This window comes from Corvus hawaiiensis, chromosome 3 (genome assembly GCF_020740725.1).
Source record: "Corvus hawaiiensis isolate bCorHaw1 chromosome 3, bCorHaw1.pri.cur, whole genome shotgun sequence".
NCBI classification, from domain to species: domain Eukaryota; kingdom Metazoa; phylum Chordata; class Aves; order Passeriformes; family Corvidae; genus Corvus; species Corvus hawaiiensis.
In genome coordinates, this window is record NC_063215.1 from 52,687,549 (window position 1) to 52,703,184 (window position 15,636).

The 15,636-nt window shown below is 38.0% G+C and overlaps 1 long non-coding RNA gene across 1 annotated transcript; it reads right to left on the minus strand.

Moving 5' to 3' along the window:
* Window positions 1–1,248: 1,248 nt before the first annotated feature.
* On the minus strand, window positions 1,249–15,232 carry LOC125322433. Its single transcript, XR_007201998.1, has 5 exons — window positions 15,150–15,232; window positions 7,239–7,347; window positions 6,847–7,137; window positions 3,934–4,175; window positions 1,249–2,532 (listed from the first exon to the last, which is right to left on the minus strand). It is a non-coding gene; the product is annotated as an uncharacterized LOC125322433 (long non-coding RNA).
* Between the last annotated feature and the right edge of the window lie 404 nt (window positions 15,233–15,636).

Consider the following 15,636-nt stretch of genomic DNA (forward strand, 5'->3'; position numbering starts at 1 on the left):
CTGTCATGTGCTGTGCTCCAGGTATCCAGGTATCTCATGTAGCAATGAAGATGGAGAAATGGAGGAATTTACACTATCCTGGCCAGCTGTCTTGCAAAGTTGTATATTTCAAGTCACACATTACCTTAGAAGTGACTAAAGAAGAAGTCTAGTGTTTTCCATTAAAGCATGAGGTTAGAACTATGGCTGGTCTTTAGGGTTAATTGATTCCATAGAAGGCACAGAGCCTCCTCACAGATCAGAGACCAAATGGCACAACATGAAAAAAAATTACATAATGCATCTTAAATCATAATTCATTCTGAAATGACAATTGCTATTTAACAAAACCATTTGCTTTTGTGTGTGGTTAAAGGAAGCTGGATTTATATGTTCCTGTACAATCTTTATTAATGAGTCCCAGATATTTCAACCAAAAAAAGCCCAGTTTTCCAAAGAGAGGTAAAATATAGGGAGAACTTTGTGACATTTGGTGTAACTAGTTGTAGCAGCTACCCACCTAAACTACAATGCCTAGTATGTAAACATGCAAACAAGGTTAACTATGTAGTAAATTTTCTTTATACTTGGGTGCAACACAACTATGTTGGACTCAATGATCCTTATGGGTCCCTTACAGCTTGAGATATTCTATTATGTTGTATATTTTGCATTCCATTCCAAAGCTGTTCATTGTTATATATGTTTACTATGTCCTTAATAAAGGGGACCCAGAAGCCATTATCAATTTTAGAGGAGTGAGGGGACAAAATTTAGCTTTTTCTTTTGTATGTTTTATATTTTCACTTAAAAGCAAATCCTCAAAATGGAATTGTATGACTCATAATTTACTGTATATTTAAATGTAAACAAAAACATAGAAGCAGATCATTTCTCAATTCATAGTTAAAAACTCAAGTGATGGGTTTTCCTAGATGCTTTTCACAGAAGCTGGGGAAAACCATCACACTTGAACCAGCAAGGAATGGGTGAAGAGGGCATCACTCTGCAGACAGCTTTTGTAGTAACTCATGCTTTTCTCTGCTGCTTACAGTTAAAGGATGTGAGTATGTGAGTAGTTGTGAAGTACCTGTTCCACTGTATCCTAAAATGGAACCAGCTGTAGGATTTTGCTGTTGTACAGACATAAAATCTCTGCTGTTTTGAGGTATTTTCATACATGTGCACAAAAAATTTTATCCTTGAAAGCATGAAGTTTAAAAGATACATTTGTTTTTCTTAAAAAAATACATAAATAGCCTTACTCTTTAGAATAAGAGATATAATGAGGAGTATTAGAACAACGGCTTATAGCACCATGAATATTAGTCTGTTTTCTTTGTAGAATAAAAGAATTTGGACTTTTACCTAGTTTCAAAAGCATAAATAACATTCATGATCTATTAAGGTAATTCATCAGTATATACTCGTATGACCAAGTATAATGAAAAAGATGAAAACAAATATTTTTTTTAAATGACAACTTTATGAAGTACAGTTTGAAAAGGAAATCACCTAGTTGACACACTAAAACTAAAATCAATATTTTATAGCATCTGATCTTATATACTCTATGTTACTACTGAGAATTAAGGGAACAAGAAAAACCATCATCCAAAGTAAGGGAGCCAGGCAAGCAAAACCTGAAGGAAGGCACAAGCTCCTTGACCACCACTGAACTGGTAACACGTAATATGTGTGTTATTATGAAATACTGAACAAGTCCCAGACCCAACAAAACTCTACCTTTTATTTTTTTGTGTGTGACTGTCTCCTGCCAACAAGGGACAAGCTATATTAACCGCTCACTCTGTTTACATATTATGAAAACATATGGCTCTCCATGCTTCTGTGCATTTCTTATCCATTTATTTGAGAAGCTGCTTCTTTCCTTGATTCCCTGCCACAGTGATGGGACAAAGTGAATGATCTTGTTGCCTTTTGCCATGGTAGAGCTGTTCCTGTTCATTTGTGCCTTTTGAGGAGTGAGTTCCAGGGTCACAGGCTGTCCTTTGGGAAGCTTTTTTTCCTGCACTCACAATATTTACTTGAAGATGACAAGTCCTTCCTTCCAACAGGATGTAAGTGATGTGGGAGTCACACAGTATGAAGTGCACTTGGTAATTGAAGCCAGTCCTGCTTGGGGCTTTGAAAGGAAGCACGAAGCCTTGCGTTCAACTGAGTTGTCAATGGGGCACCAGTGAAGAGAAAAAAGACAGACTCACATGTTGTCTGTGGTCTGTGTCACTGGGTAGATGGGCTGCTGTGATTTGAAACAGCTGTAAATGTGATCTGAATGCTGCAGAATTCTGACTGCAGTTTCAGTCTCTGTCTGGCTTTTCTCTGCAGTCTTACATCAAGGCAAGACGTTGTGAAGCAGGAAAGGAATCCATGGACAATAATGAATGCAAGAACAGGGGCCCAAATCTCAGCTGACAGCTCTTAACATATATCATGAGATATCTTGTCACCTGTTTTCAGACTTCTATGCAGGCAGTCTATAAAAATTTACACAGAGAAAATAGTTGTCCTTCTTCTAATGAAGATTCTTTTCTGAAAAAAATGGTGCTGCTTTTAATGCCACATGTACGTATGCAGTGTATCATCCACATTATGTTTGTTGTTTGTTATTGCCTTGCTGAAAGCACTAACTACTCAGAGTAATTCAGCATTAATATAAAATTTATTAATATAATATAATATAATATATATTTTTATATATTATATTACGTAATATATATTTATATATTATATTATATTATATTATATTATATTATATTATATTATATTATATTTATTATTATATTTATAAAATTATTACAATTTTATTATTATAAAAGTATTACAAGTATATTATATCTTTTTTATATTATATTATATTATATTAATAATATATATATAATTATATTTATAAAATTATTACAATCTTATGCTTCTGAGAAGACACTAAATAGATGGGAGACAGGTTATACCTTTTCTTCACTCTGACTGGTCTTGACTCCTCCACTGAGATGGGCCCTATGGACTTGCTCTCAGGGCTTGAACTGACAACCCATTGAAGTCACTGTCCTCCATAAACATATCACAGTCTATGGACACTTTCAGAAAAACACACTGGTGTGAAAATGTGTCCAGTAGAACTGTCATTCACAGAAGAATTTTTACAGACTTGGAGTACTTGATGAATTATAGATAGTCCTGTAGACCATTTAGTTGTTATAGTTAAGCCTGAAATGAAGAGCTTTCCTGGATCAGGTGCTGCTTAGGTAAAGATGAGAAATCAGCAAAACTAATGCTGGCTCTGTGACATCTCTGTTTAAAGTGTGCCATAATGCTGAGTAGTGGTTCTGACAGCAGAGGCAGATGGATTTGAAAATGTCAGGGTTTCCAGCCTGCTTCCACCTTCCACTCCTTGACTCACTTTACCCTTTATAGTGTGTGTGAAACCCTCCACACCTACACTGCAGATCCAGGAGGCCCCAGGATAGTCACCAAAAGTGAGTGATCCATATTTCCCAACCCTGGCTAGTGACGTGATCTAGGTCTTAATGCTTACAATAAAGGCATTCATACAAACCCATCTGAAGTGATGATAAAAATGAAAGCTACATCTGCAGAGCAAATGTGTGGAGCTTTTCAGAAAGTATGCTTATTTCTATGTCAATAAAGTCTCAGAGAAACTTACAGAAAGGCAAGAAAAAAACAAAATACTCTTCCTACAAGCATCTTTGTTGTAATAATTAATCTTGATCAAATGTGTATTTGCCATTTTTCTCTGTTTTCTCTCCTATCTTTCATAGTGAGGAGATCAGCTGTGACTTAGGTACATCTTCAGTTATTTCTTTTCTCTCAGATTGTATTTGTTTTAGTCAAATGGAAACCCACACTCTATCTGGTTTGCAGAGGCAGCTGCTCCCTTGTGATTGATAGCATTTGACTTTCATGTTTGCATACCTGTGGCTGATGTCTCCTGTCCTGTGTGACATTAAAGGGAGGCAGCATTGACTGGCATCTTAATTCATGGCTCATATTCTCTGTGCTTGGCTGGGCCAGGAGGGTTGTACTTGCTGAGTTTTCTTCCTGTTGCCATGTGTGTGCAGAGCGACCTTGGTCACTCGCATCCTCCCACACAGGGAAGGTTACCTGATGTTGGAGGAATTCCTCTGCTTTCATCTTCTGATGTCCATGAGATAAGGCTGGGAGCAAGACAGTTTATTGTTTTTGCTGAGCCTTTAATGATGTGGAACACTTTTCATGGGGATGGGCTAGTATAGGGGTGAAGACCTCAGGTCTGTTCAAAGATTCAGGTCGCATGACAAGAACTGAGCTTGTCAAGGCTTGTACGTATCAGGCTGTGCTGTGATATAAAGTGAATTGAGCATTACTTGTGCACTCAGATATTGAGAACAGATTTCCAGGAAATGTCAGGATCATCTTTTTATTTACATTTTGGTAATGCCTCAGGCACCAGCTATGACTTAAGCTTCATCCCAGAGATGATGTAAATATGCAAAGAGTGTATACTATGGAAAACCCTAGAGCACCACAAAAAAGGTATGAAAGAAGGAAAATCCTTCTCCTATGATGACAAGCTATTTTAGGAACATAGGATTGGAAAGGACCAACTCAGTCACTAAGCTGAGTGCACCACAGCCATGGGCAACAAGATGTCTAGGTGTTCACAGACAGCATCTACTTCAGAGCAGAGCTCAGCACATGAATTGTGTGCCTAAATGCCTTTATTGTGAGACCAAAGATTGAGCAAAGAGATTTAGAATAATCTTGTCTAACACTTCAGGAAAATGTTTCTTCAGGCAAGAAAAATTTCTACCTAGTGCCCTGTCTACTGAATGAAGGTCCTGCAACTGCATGGGGGCAAACCCAGATATCAAACAGGCTTGGTGGAGAATGGATTGACATCAGCCCTGGAGAGAAGGAATTGGGGATATTGCTTGATGGGAAGCTCAACCCGAGCTGGCAATGTGTACTGGCAGTCCAGAAAGCCAACAGTATCCTAGGCTACATCCAAATCTGCATGGCCAGCCAGTTGAGGGGATTCTTCTCTCCTACTCTGCTTTGTGAGACCCCACCTGGAGTACTGAATCCAGCTCTGAGGCCTCTAGCACAAAAAGGACATGGATCTGTTGGAGTGGGTCCAGAGAAGGGCCACAGAGATGATCAGATGACTGGAGCACCTGTCCTGTGAAGACAGGTTGACAGAGTTGGGGTTGATCAGCCTGGAAAAGGGAATGTTCCAGGAAGACCTTGTAGCAGCCTTCGAGTATATAAAGGGGGCTTACAAGAGAGCTGGACAGGGACTTTTACAAAGCCCTGTAGTGGTAGGACAAGGGTTAATGGATTTAAACTGAAAGAGGGTAGATTTAGGTTAGATATGAGAGAGAAATTCTTTCTTATAAAGGATGGTGAGGCACTGGAACAGGTTGCCCAGAGAAGCTGTGGACACCCCATGCCCAGAAGCATTCAAGGTCAGTATAGATGGAGTGCTGAGCAGCCTGGTCTACTCATGGCAGGGGGGTTGGAAAAAAGATGATCTTTAAGGTCCCTTCCAACCCAAACCATTATGTGAGCCTAATACTATGAATGGATCAGGAGCACCTCTCTCTATTCTAGGCTGACTACCTGCATGGCTACTTCCATTCAAAAGGATGGCAGGGATGGTAGGTGGTAAATGGAAAACACCTTCAGCACCTTGCTTCTCTGGTCTCTGCCTGCTCCTCAGCTCTAGGAGGTTTGACTCTCCAGTATGAGATACCAAGAGAGCGACAATACTAAAATTCTATGAGATTTTCTGTATGAAAACACTGTTCATATCTCCAAGGCAAGCCAGAACAAATTGCAATTAGAAAGGCAGTATTTCTAGTCCCTGTGCTTGCAGATAGGGAAGAGACTTTCTGCTCTGTAGATTGCATTTGATTTTTCCAGCAGTGATATGGTGCGGAATACATAAATAGTCTTGATGGAAAACTGTAGCTGAGACAGATAAACCGAAGACAGATAAATTTCAGATTGTGAAGGCCAAATCCTTATAAATCCTGCTTAACTATGGCATTGAAGCATGTACTCAACTCAGTCTGGAGACGAAATTTCAAATCTAAGCACTTCCTACTGGCTTTTTGAAACATCCCACTTCCAGGCCATGACTGCTGAGTATCCCAGTGAAGAATGCCTTCCAGTAAGAGATGTTTCATACAACCGCCTGTAAAAGTGAGGTAGCTCATCATAATTAGTACTACTTCTGAAGCTGGGAGATTGCCTCATAGGTTCTACTATACTGTTACAGCATCCTATCTCCCTCTGTTAAAAGTTTCCCTCTGCAACTAAATGACTAAAAAAGTTCTATAGGAGAAACCTGAAATTTTGTGACAAGATACCAGCTGATTACTTTAAGCACAGTATCAGTTTTCCTTGAAAAAAAATTCCAAAGTCTCGATCAAATTCAGACCCAATTCATTATTACTTCTACAGAAGCTGAGTGTAGTATTTAAAAACACAGTTTAAAAAAGTTATGCTTCCCTACAAAAGATCTAAAATATATATGTGATATGCAATTGATAGTGCATTCACAACCAAAGGGACTTGGATGGCATTGTTAGTTTTTTATAGTCTTGGAGTATAAAACTAGGAAATCAGTGGTCTGTACATAAATATATGATCTTCCTGTTTTCTCTGTTCCTAGAGTCTCAGGGTTTCAGTTGCACAACACCAGGTTTTGGCTAGGAAATCAATGAGGTTTGCCTAGTTGTAAGTGGAAAGATTTTGGCCTAGATTTTGTGTTTTGTGTAATCTGAGATTTTTGGTTGAAATCTTCAGGATGCAAAAACCATGTGGGAAAGCAAGACTCTTTACCTTTGGTAATATCTTCACATCTGGCCCAGACCACCACTGATTAAAGATCTTTTACGTCTTCTGCTAGAGGTTGCAATTTTTGAGAGAAATATAGATAGAATCTGCTCAATTCCAGCTCTCAAAGATGCATCTCACTGGTGATCCACCTGAAGGCTGACCACTGCAAAAGCCAGAACTGTTCTCTCTGCCAAGAGTGTGGGATTCTTCAGGGTTACTGTCAGAAAAATGTTCATTTGTCCTCTTGGTGCTCTTACTGGACTTCTGAGACAAATATCTCTGGTTTCCAAGATTCTGTTCATAAACATAAACTTTGCTTTACATTTTGTAAAAATAGAGAAAAAAAAATACCATATTCCAAGAAACTACAAAGAGAAACAAAGAGAGCATGTTACCAGAAGAAAAAACATAGCATCTCCACATGAATATTGGTCTTGGCATTGCAATGCAGTATCACTGATCTTGTTAAAATATCTAAAATTACTGCTTCATCAGTATTATTACCTGCAGGGGAGGAGAGAAAGAGAAGAAGTTCATAGCATAGTTCAGAAAAACAAACTGTCAGAAAAATTGTAATGGATAAGGGTAGAATTTTTAAAACTGGGATTTTCTGATCCATTTTATCCCTTTGAAGTCAGAAATTAAGTTCAAGCAGGTCACGTCATCTGCCTTAGCACACAATGATAAAAAAACTGAGGCATTTGCATATTGTGATTTATCCCATCAGTCCTAAACATGATTTATTTTTGGGAAAGGCTTGCTTCTACTACTTGAGTCTAGGTGGCTAAGGCAGCCTGGATGGCCCATTTTTAATTAGATTAAGTATGAGAAGATGAATTTTACCCTGGATGATTCTGGAGAGTTCACATTTCTTCATACCAGTGGCATTTAGCAATCAAACTAACTTGATGAAGTAGGTTCAGTTGTACAATAAGCAGTTTAGCACAGAGAAATGCACAGTCATTCATTTAAGTGTATACCTTATTTATAAGAGGGATTATGACCAGAAAAGCAGTGATGTTGATATGGATTTCATGTTCTTGGTAGCTAACATATTGGACATGAATTCCTACAAGACAAAAACATTTAGGGACTAAACATCAGTTTTAAATGTATATACAAATTAATGCCTTAAAAGAGTAGCAGATGATATTATCTCTTTATAGAATATTACTGAGACCATTACTGCTATCTCTTTCTAGCTCTGTTACCTTTCCTTCAGAAAGGGTAAACAAAACTAAGAAAAGAAGCTAGCAATGCTTACATTACTGAGTAACAAATAGCATGCTGTAAGACTCAAGGGTTTTACTTTGAGTTGATCCAGAATATGATTAAAAGATTACTTCCTCACCTTCACTGAGAAACAAGGAGGAAAATTAAACAGTGCGGGAAGGTCAAAATGAAACTCTGTAACAGCAAAATATTTTTGCCGGTTAATTGACCACTGCTTCTTTTGAGCTAGTTTATTTGAGATTTGGAAGATTTCCAATGACTGGTTTTCCTTAAGAGAGGGCTGATAGCGTAACAGAGATGTTAGAAAAGACGCAGATCATATCCCTTTACAGAAGTGTGGAGGTTGTTTTCCAGTCTAGCGCTGGTATGCATTCATTTCTCCAGAAAAATAAGACTAATCTAAAAATCTTTAGTAATTAAAGGCTTACTTCAGACTTGAACTGTATAAAGTTTTCTCACTTCTCTGTGCTGATCTCTCAAATTCCAGTGGAAATGTCCTCACTGTAGATTTTTTACTATTTCTGAAATGCGCTGTTGTGCCACTGCATTGAGAAATACTCTTGCTCAGCTGTGCAGAAAACAGATGCCAAACAGCACTGCTCCCACCCCCACTCTGCCCCATCCTCTAGACTTCTGTCATGAAAAGTGCACATCTGGAGGAAGCTTCCTTTCCCAAGGAGTAGAGCACCTTGTTTTAACCTCAAAAAACAAATAATTGTGTGCATGTATGTATATATATATATAGATACACACATGTATGTGTGCATGAACTTACAGGTATCAGTGGCTCCTCGTAGCAAAGAGTACACAATAAACATTACTTTCAAACTTTGCATATTCTTCAATTAACTAAGGTAATGGCACTGTGAGACAGATATATTTTCATCATTGTAATCTATCCACAATGTCTTGGAGTAAATATTTAAAAGCAGATAAAGGGACAAGCATAACTCCCCTTCTTAGGGCCCTTTCTCAGCCAACTTTTCTGAGATGCTTTTCAACAAGATACAGCTATCTTTGTTTGTAAAACTATGCCAGCATTGGCCGTTTAAACTCATTTATCTACCATACAATCATATTTAGGACAGTGTTTCTTAATAAAGAAACTATTATATAAATAATGCTAAATAAAACACAAATCAGCACATACCTTTGAACTAAGTAAAGGAGTAGTAAGGAGAAGACACTTAAAGAATCCTAATTCACTTGCAAGAGAAGAGGAAAAAGCATGAAGAACAAAAGAAAAAGAGGAGATTGCTGTAATTTTTTTTTAAGGGTCTGATTTAATTCCCATGCATATCAGTCAGATTCTGTTTTATGAGTTTGAGATATGGACCACAGATAAAACTTCCAGAAAGATTGTACTGTGTGTTTCTTCCTGCACGGTAACAAGTTCCTTTCCGATTTATATCCTAAATTAACCTCACCAAAAAAATAGCCCAGCATGACATCTGCAAAGGTCAGGGACAGAAATCCCCTCTATTGGGAAGGCTTGCAAGGTTGCCTGCACGTGGTGGACATCCTGAGCAGGCACAAGGGCAATGAACTTGTTGCTCAGCTTCCCATGTGTTCCATCAGCTATTGTTCTAAACACAATTAGCTGATTTCTCCAATAAAACAAGTAGAACATGCTGAGTGATTGGAGAGATGCAAAAGGTGAAAAGTGTCTTTTCTTACTTTTTTTCCTGCTAATAATTTCAGAAGCAAGATGCTTTTTAAAATTCTTTTCTTTTTTCTGACCAAAGGAAAGTGGCAGCTTTTTTTTTTTTTCCCTCTCCACAACAACTATTATGCTTGCTAGATGTCTGTTCCTTTATTATCAGCCAAGCACAGATAAGGCAAACATGTAACGTCCATGGTGCTACTGGCATTTGCTGGGACTAAATGTTTATTTCAAGGACAATGCAGAGTTCCTTGTACTGGTCTGAGTATCCATGCTGAATTAAAATCCTAAGCACTTACAAATGAGGAGATTAATTTGCTCTACAATTATTTGGTACTTCAGGACAATAGCAACAACATCATTTGTGTAGTTAAATGTTGGCATAACATTTAGAAAATGACTTCACAGCCAAATTATCCAACTCTGAAAAACCAGTAGAAATTCTTTGCTGCCAAAGGTTTGTCACTGACAAAAATGTAGTCTTTGGCTTCTAAAAAGTCTTTCTGCTGAAAACCTGAGAGTGTACAGGTATTCTTGGTAAGGAAAGCACAAAATGAGGAAGGTAAAATTTATTTGAATTTAATAAGAAGCTACCAGAACCTATGCTGTCAGAAACTTGTTTGCGAGGTCTTAGAAAACTTGAGAACTTAAACACAGTTACTGTTATGATTTTTACTGCTTCCTGTTTAAGGGCAAGACAAGAAGTGGAAATTGCTCAAAAATAGCTTCTTGGAAGTTGCTTCCATACCAGACTGAGTGTGTTTTTGCTATATTTCCAGTTCCATTCTCTGTATCAACAAATTCTCATAAATAGTACTTGAATAGCATGTTGCTGATTAGAACCACATCAAACTCGTAAACCTTGGATCCACTCGCAAGTGTAATTTTAGTGTTTGAACCTCAAAGTGTAACTGACAAGTTAAAAGCAACAGATGAGTACAAGTCCTTGGAGGTATCAGGGTGGAAGAGAAAGTTTTTTCAACACAAGGAATGCTTGCTCACTTAGCCCTAGCCTGAAACATACATGGTGATTTGTATTTTCTGAGTGCTCAACTGGTTGCTAAAAAATGTTTTCTCCTGAATAATAGCATTTTATTTCCAAAGATTTATGTTTTAAAATATTTGCTTTTCAATTATAAAACTGTGTAATATGGTCCTAATTAATAGACATATAAAAGTGAGAGATGAGATTTATGTAAATCACCAGCAATATCTGGGAAGATAATGTGGGGGAAGATATATGCAGAGATGAAGGAAATCAATTGTCCTTTATGGCCTTTTTATGTTCACAATTATCAGAGAGGCAGTATGGTTCATGCAATTCATCTAAATCTCATTGCACCACTGTGGATCAAACAGGACTGACTCAAAGACCTGTCCATCCCATAGTACTATTTTCTCCATAGGCATAAAATTCCCATTTTCTATTTTTAAAGCATTTTCCTCTGTTCATCTCTTCAGGACAGTGAGGCAAACTTAGTTCAAAGTAAATGGTAAAAGAAATAGAAGTAGAGAGAAACACAACACCAACATGGTTCTAGTGACTGCTGTATGTATACTGTGACAACCAATGTTACCCACACACCAGCCTTGTCCTGGAGCTTCCTTCCAGTGAAGATGCAGAATATTTTAATGGACCTGACCAAGACCATTGTTATCACATTTTTCTCTGTCCTCAAATGCTCTTCTTTCCTTCTCTTTGCCAAGTCTGGCAGATGTCTTAATATTCAATCATCTTGTTTTCTTTTCTTCAGAGAGCCCGATGTGAGAAGGGGGAGAACCCCAACAAAACCTAAATGTCTGAAGTGAAATCTTTTGGCAGGCTGACTTTATTCAGCATTTGTTTGTTCAGTTCTGATGATCAACCGGGCGTAATAATCACTAGGGTGACTTTGGAGGATTAAAGTCTTAAGGCCTAGTGGATTAGTATGTTCAAACCTACATCTTTCAGCTGTCAGATAGAAGAAGGGCTGCTTCAGGAGTAGAAATTTTTTGTAAGTGCTTGCATGCAGAGACCCCAATTTGTCAAAGAATTGAGCAGCTCCCAAGAATTAACGAATTTATCTTTCGGGCTGCCTGGAGAAGTGGAGAAGGATTATCTCCAGTTTATAATTGTGGAAGTAAAGCACAGACGGATTAAATTACTTGTTTCAGGTCACATACAGGGCACTCAGGCTGCAGGGGCACTTGCTGATTTGGAGCAGAAACAAAAGTAAGTGGTCCTATGAATTTCTTCACTAAGAAAATGGTCCCATGAGCTTCTTCACTTCCCCACCTTTTACAAGGTGGGGAAAACACCTTCCTTGTGCCTTTGCCTCCTGAAAGTTTTGGGAAGGTTTTGGTGAACTCCAGAGCCCCTGGTCTCTCCATCAAGGACTTTCAGTAATGGTGCTGATATTAGCCATTAAAAACAGGCTTAGTGTCCTGGATGTAAAGAAGTGCATCTTGGCTGAAAGAGGTGAACTGGGCAATTCACCAGAAGGTTTTGATTACTGCCTCAGCCCACAGGTTTTCTTCAGTTGGATCTGTTAAGGGAAGGAATGCTAAGTAATTGGTATAGACCAAAGCCTCTGGGGAAATTAAATTGGAGGAGTTAATCTCAGGTATTTTGTATGTGATACAGGAATCACAGCACTTGGTTTTAGTGCTGGAGTAAGGGAGGTGTGCTGAAGTGCTGATATGTCTTTTGTTCTTCCAACTGTTCATATTATCGTTGTCAGTCAAAATGATATCTTTCCCACTTTTAAAATAGTTGACAAGAACTGGTGATCATTCTGAAAACTCTGGAGAGCAGGCATCTTTTTTCCATGCTATCATTTCCTTGTTGTTTTTGGAGGTTGTTGAGATTACTTCAAAATATTTGGAAGATTTGGAATCTTCTTCTAGAAAAGAAGCATGGGAGGTATACCAAATATACATGCTGCATATAGTTACAAATATATTCTTTCAAATCTAAAATCTGCAAGGGTTTTCAGGGCATCCTTTAAAAAGATATATTCAAAGTGAGATAAACGAGATAATACATATTATGAAAATAAAATAAAAGAAAAAAGAAGGAAATCCTGAGTCTGGATATTTACAACCTTTTATCACCAGAGACTCCTGTGCCGATGAACACATACAGCCCTGTTGACATTGTAAAACTTCCTTTCCTATCTTTCTGTGAGACTGCCAAAAAGGAAACAAAATCATCTGGATTATCTGGAAGTCAAGGGCCTTAGCATTTCTCTCTGTATTATTGAGTTAAAGCTTGAGAGCACACTGATAACACTCTGCTAATGCTGCCCTTTTTCAAGGATGTCCTAGTAACATCAGTAGAAGTCACAAATATTTCACTTCAGTTCCTAAAAGTGATGCAAACATAGATAAGAACACTCATCATCATTTGAATCTGGGAAAGGAGTCCTACATCTATCTTCCCACTTTTTCATTTCTTTTCCTTTCTTCTAACTTCACCTAGCCTCACAAGCATGAGTATCTGTATGTGGATTGTATCTGGATGTGCAGTTTTCCTCCTAAAACAAACTCAGACCTGTTTTTTTCTGACTACCACAATAGTAGAGTGAAGCAAAAAGCCATGATTATTCCCCATAGTGTGATGGTTGTCTAATCTTTAGGAACATCACTAGTCTGTATACGAGTTGTGTAAAACAAGTTGTCTCACATCAGGTAAGATACACTCAGAGAAAAGTATAATCTTAGGAAGGTAATATATTGACCCTGTCTTCTGATATGGTAATCACAGGAAAAGTGAAAACCACATGTTCTGAACCATCCACACTTGTCTGGGTCAGAAAACTTTTATGGTTGCTGAGATTGCTTTTGAGGCTTCCTTTAAGAAATCAGAGCTTTACTGTATGTACTGCAATGTAGCAGGGTTGAATCATTTTTCCTTCACATGTGCAGGTAAAAGGTACTTAAAAATGTGGAAAGAGGTGAGCAATGGAAAAATTTTTTGCAACTATGTGCTCTGCATGGGTTAAAGATGTTCCCAGTAATACAGTACTGGATTGCTTTTAAGGATTTGCCTTTGCTTTGGGTAACCTGCCTCTCTGCCTTTTACATGAAGCTGTTTTTGGAAGGTGTTTGTAAAGTTTTATACAGATGCTGGAGAGACAATGGAGCCATGCAGCTCTTCACTTACCCAGGCTCCCTACTTCTGGCCTCACAGATACCCTCAAAGCCAAAATTCACTGCATGCATGCAGACAGTTGTCCTGTACGGGCAGTCTGGATCCTACCCCTTGGAGCACATGGCACTTGTTGCATTTAAACACACCACACTGCACTGGCAATCTTTAGTCTGTCTGCAAAGTGGTGCAGTAGGAATGGAGGAAGGTAACAGAGCCCCTATCTCCACCCTCCATCAGATTTTGCCCAGATGTAGCTACAATTTTATCCCACAAATTGCTGATGTCTTTGATCAATGCTAGTGAACAGAGTGTATCTCTCAAAAACTGCTTAACAGCAAGTGCATCAGAGTTTCATTTTTTATCTCAATATAAATCTACAAGCATGGAAGATAAAATAGGAAGAAAAAAAGATTCCTCCTCCGCCATGATATTCATTCATCACAAAGATGACATCAGGAGAGTATTCTGGTATATATTATATATTATTTTGTGGTGCAGAGATCATTTTTCAAATTGAAAAGAAATCCACATAGTCATTTATTCACACTTTGATATAACTTTTGGGTCTGACTGAAAATCACCTGAGCTTCTTTATGCACTTAGGAATGATTCCAATGCATATGTAAAGTGATTTTGCTTCACTTTGGTGTTGTTTCTTTTTCAAAAGGCTTTGCAATATCATGGGTTTTTTTTCCATTAAGAGTGAAAGCAATTTACCTCCGAATGTGCCCCCTTGGCAATACTGTACTTTTGCCAGTACTAAGATTATGTGAGCATGTCTGCAGCTTACTGGTGTGCTTTCCAGACAAGCAGAAATAAGTTTGTAAGAAAGAGAAGTGGCTGAAACTGTTGTTTCCTCTTTGTTGTTTCAAAGGCGCCTGTTGCTCTAAATAATTATATGTATGTATTATGTATAGAAAAGTGTCCTCTCTCTCTCCAGATTATAGGTATCCAATTTTTCATTGGAAATCACAGATGTGATGATGTGGCCTCAACCTATTCCAATGGTATTGTAGGATCTGCAGAGTAAATGCAACTGTCAAATGAATTACAAAGTGCTGAATTTTAAATGAAATATATTGCCAGGGTGATTCCACAGTGAGCTGCACCCTATATCACTTAAGCATAAATTTTAATTCATGAGCTTTTATCAGACTCTGGCTATGAGGCAGTGCCGTATTGACAAATCTTTCTGTCAATCCACTGAAATTACGTCAGTACACATAAATCAGAACTTTTTTTACTTATATTAGGAAGCAAAAATATTTTAGTACTCACCGGAGGACTTTGGAAATATATATTTATATTACTATATTTTGGACTATAACCTCTTGTATCCTGAAAGGTTAGGACCAATGTCTGTGGATCAAAAAAAAAATAAACAGGTAAATCTTTGTGCAGAGATTTCATGGACTGTAAATGTGGAGGGCTGTGGGTCAGTTATATATGCTTGTTTTCTTCCTCTTTTGTTTTTCTGCTAATCTTGCCTGTCCCACTTCTGTAATTAGTTTTTCGGCAAAAGAGAACAGTGTGTGGCAATGTAATGATGTAGTTACAGTAAGAAGGATGAGAACAATTCCTTTTTAAAAGCACCTAAAAGTAAATATAAACATTAAAGAGTTCAGATCCTCTAGAGCCCTTTTCAATAGTTTAACAGCCTCCTTGAGAGAAAGGTTTCAGATTGGATCTCAGACCCAAGCTTTTCAGGTTGGACAGGAGTCTGCAGATGAAGTTTCAGCCTGAGCATGCTTCTAGGATGGTGAAT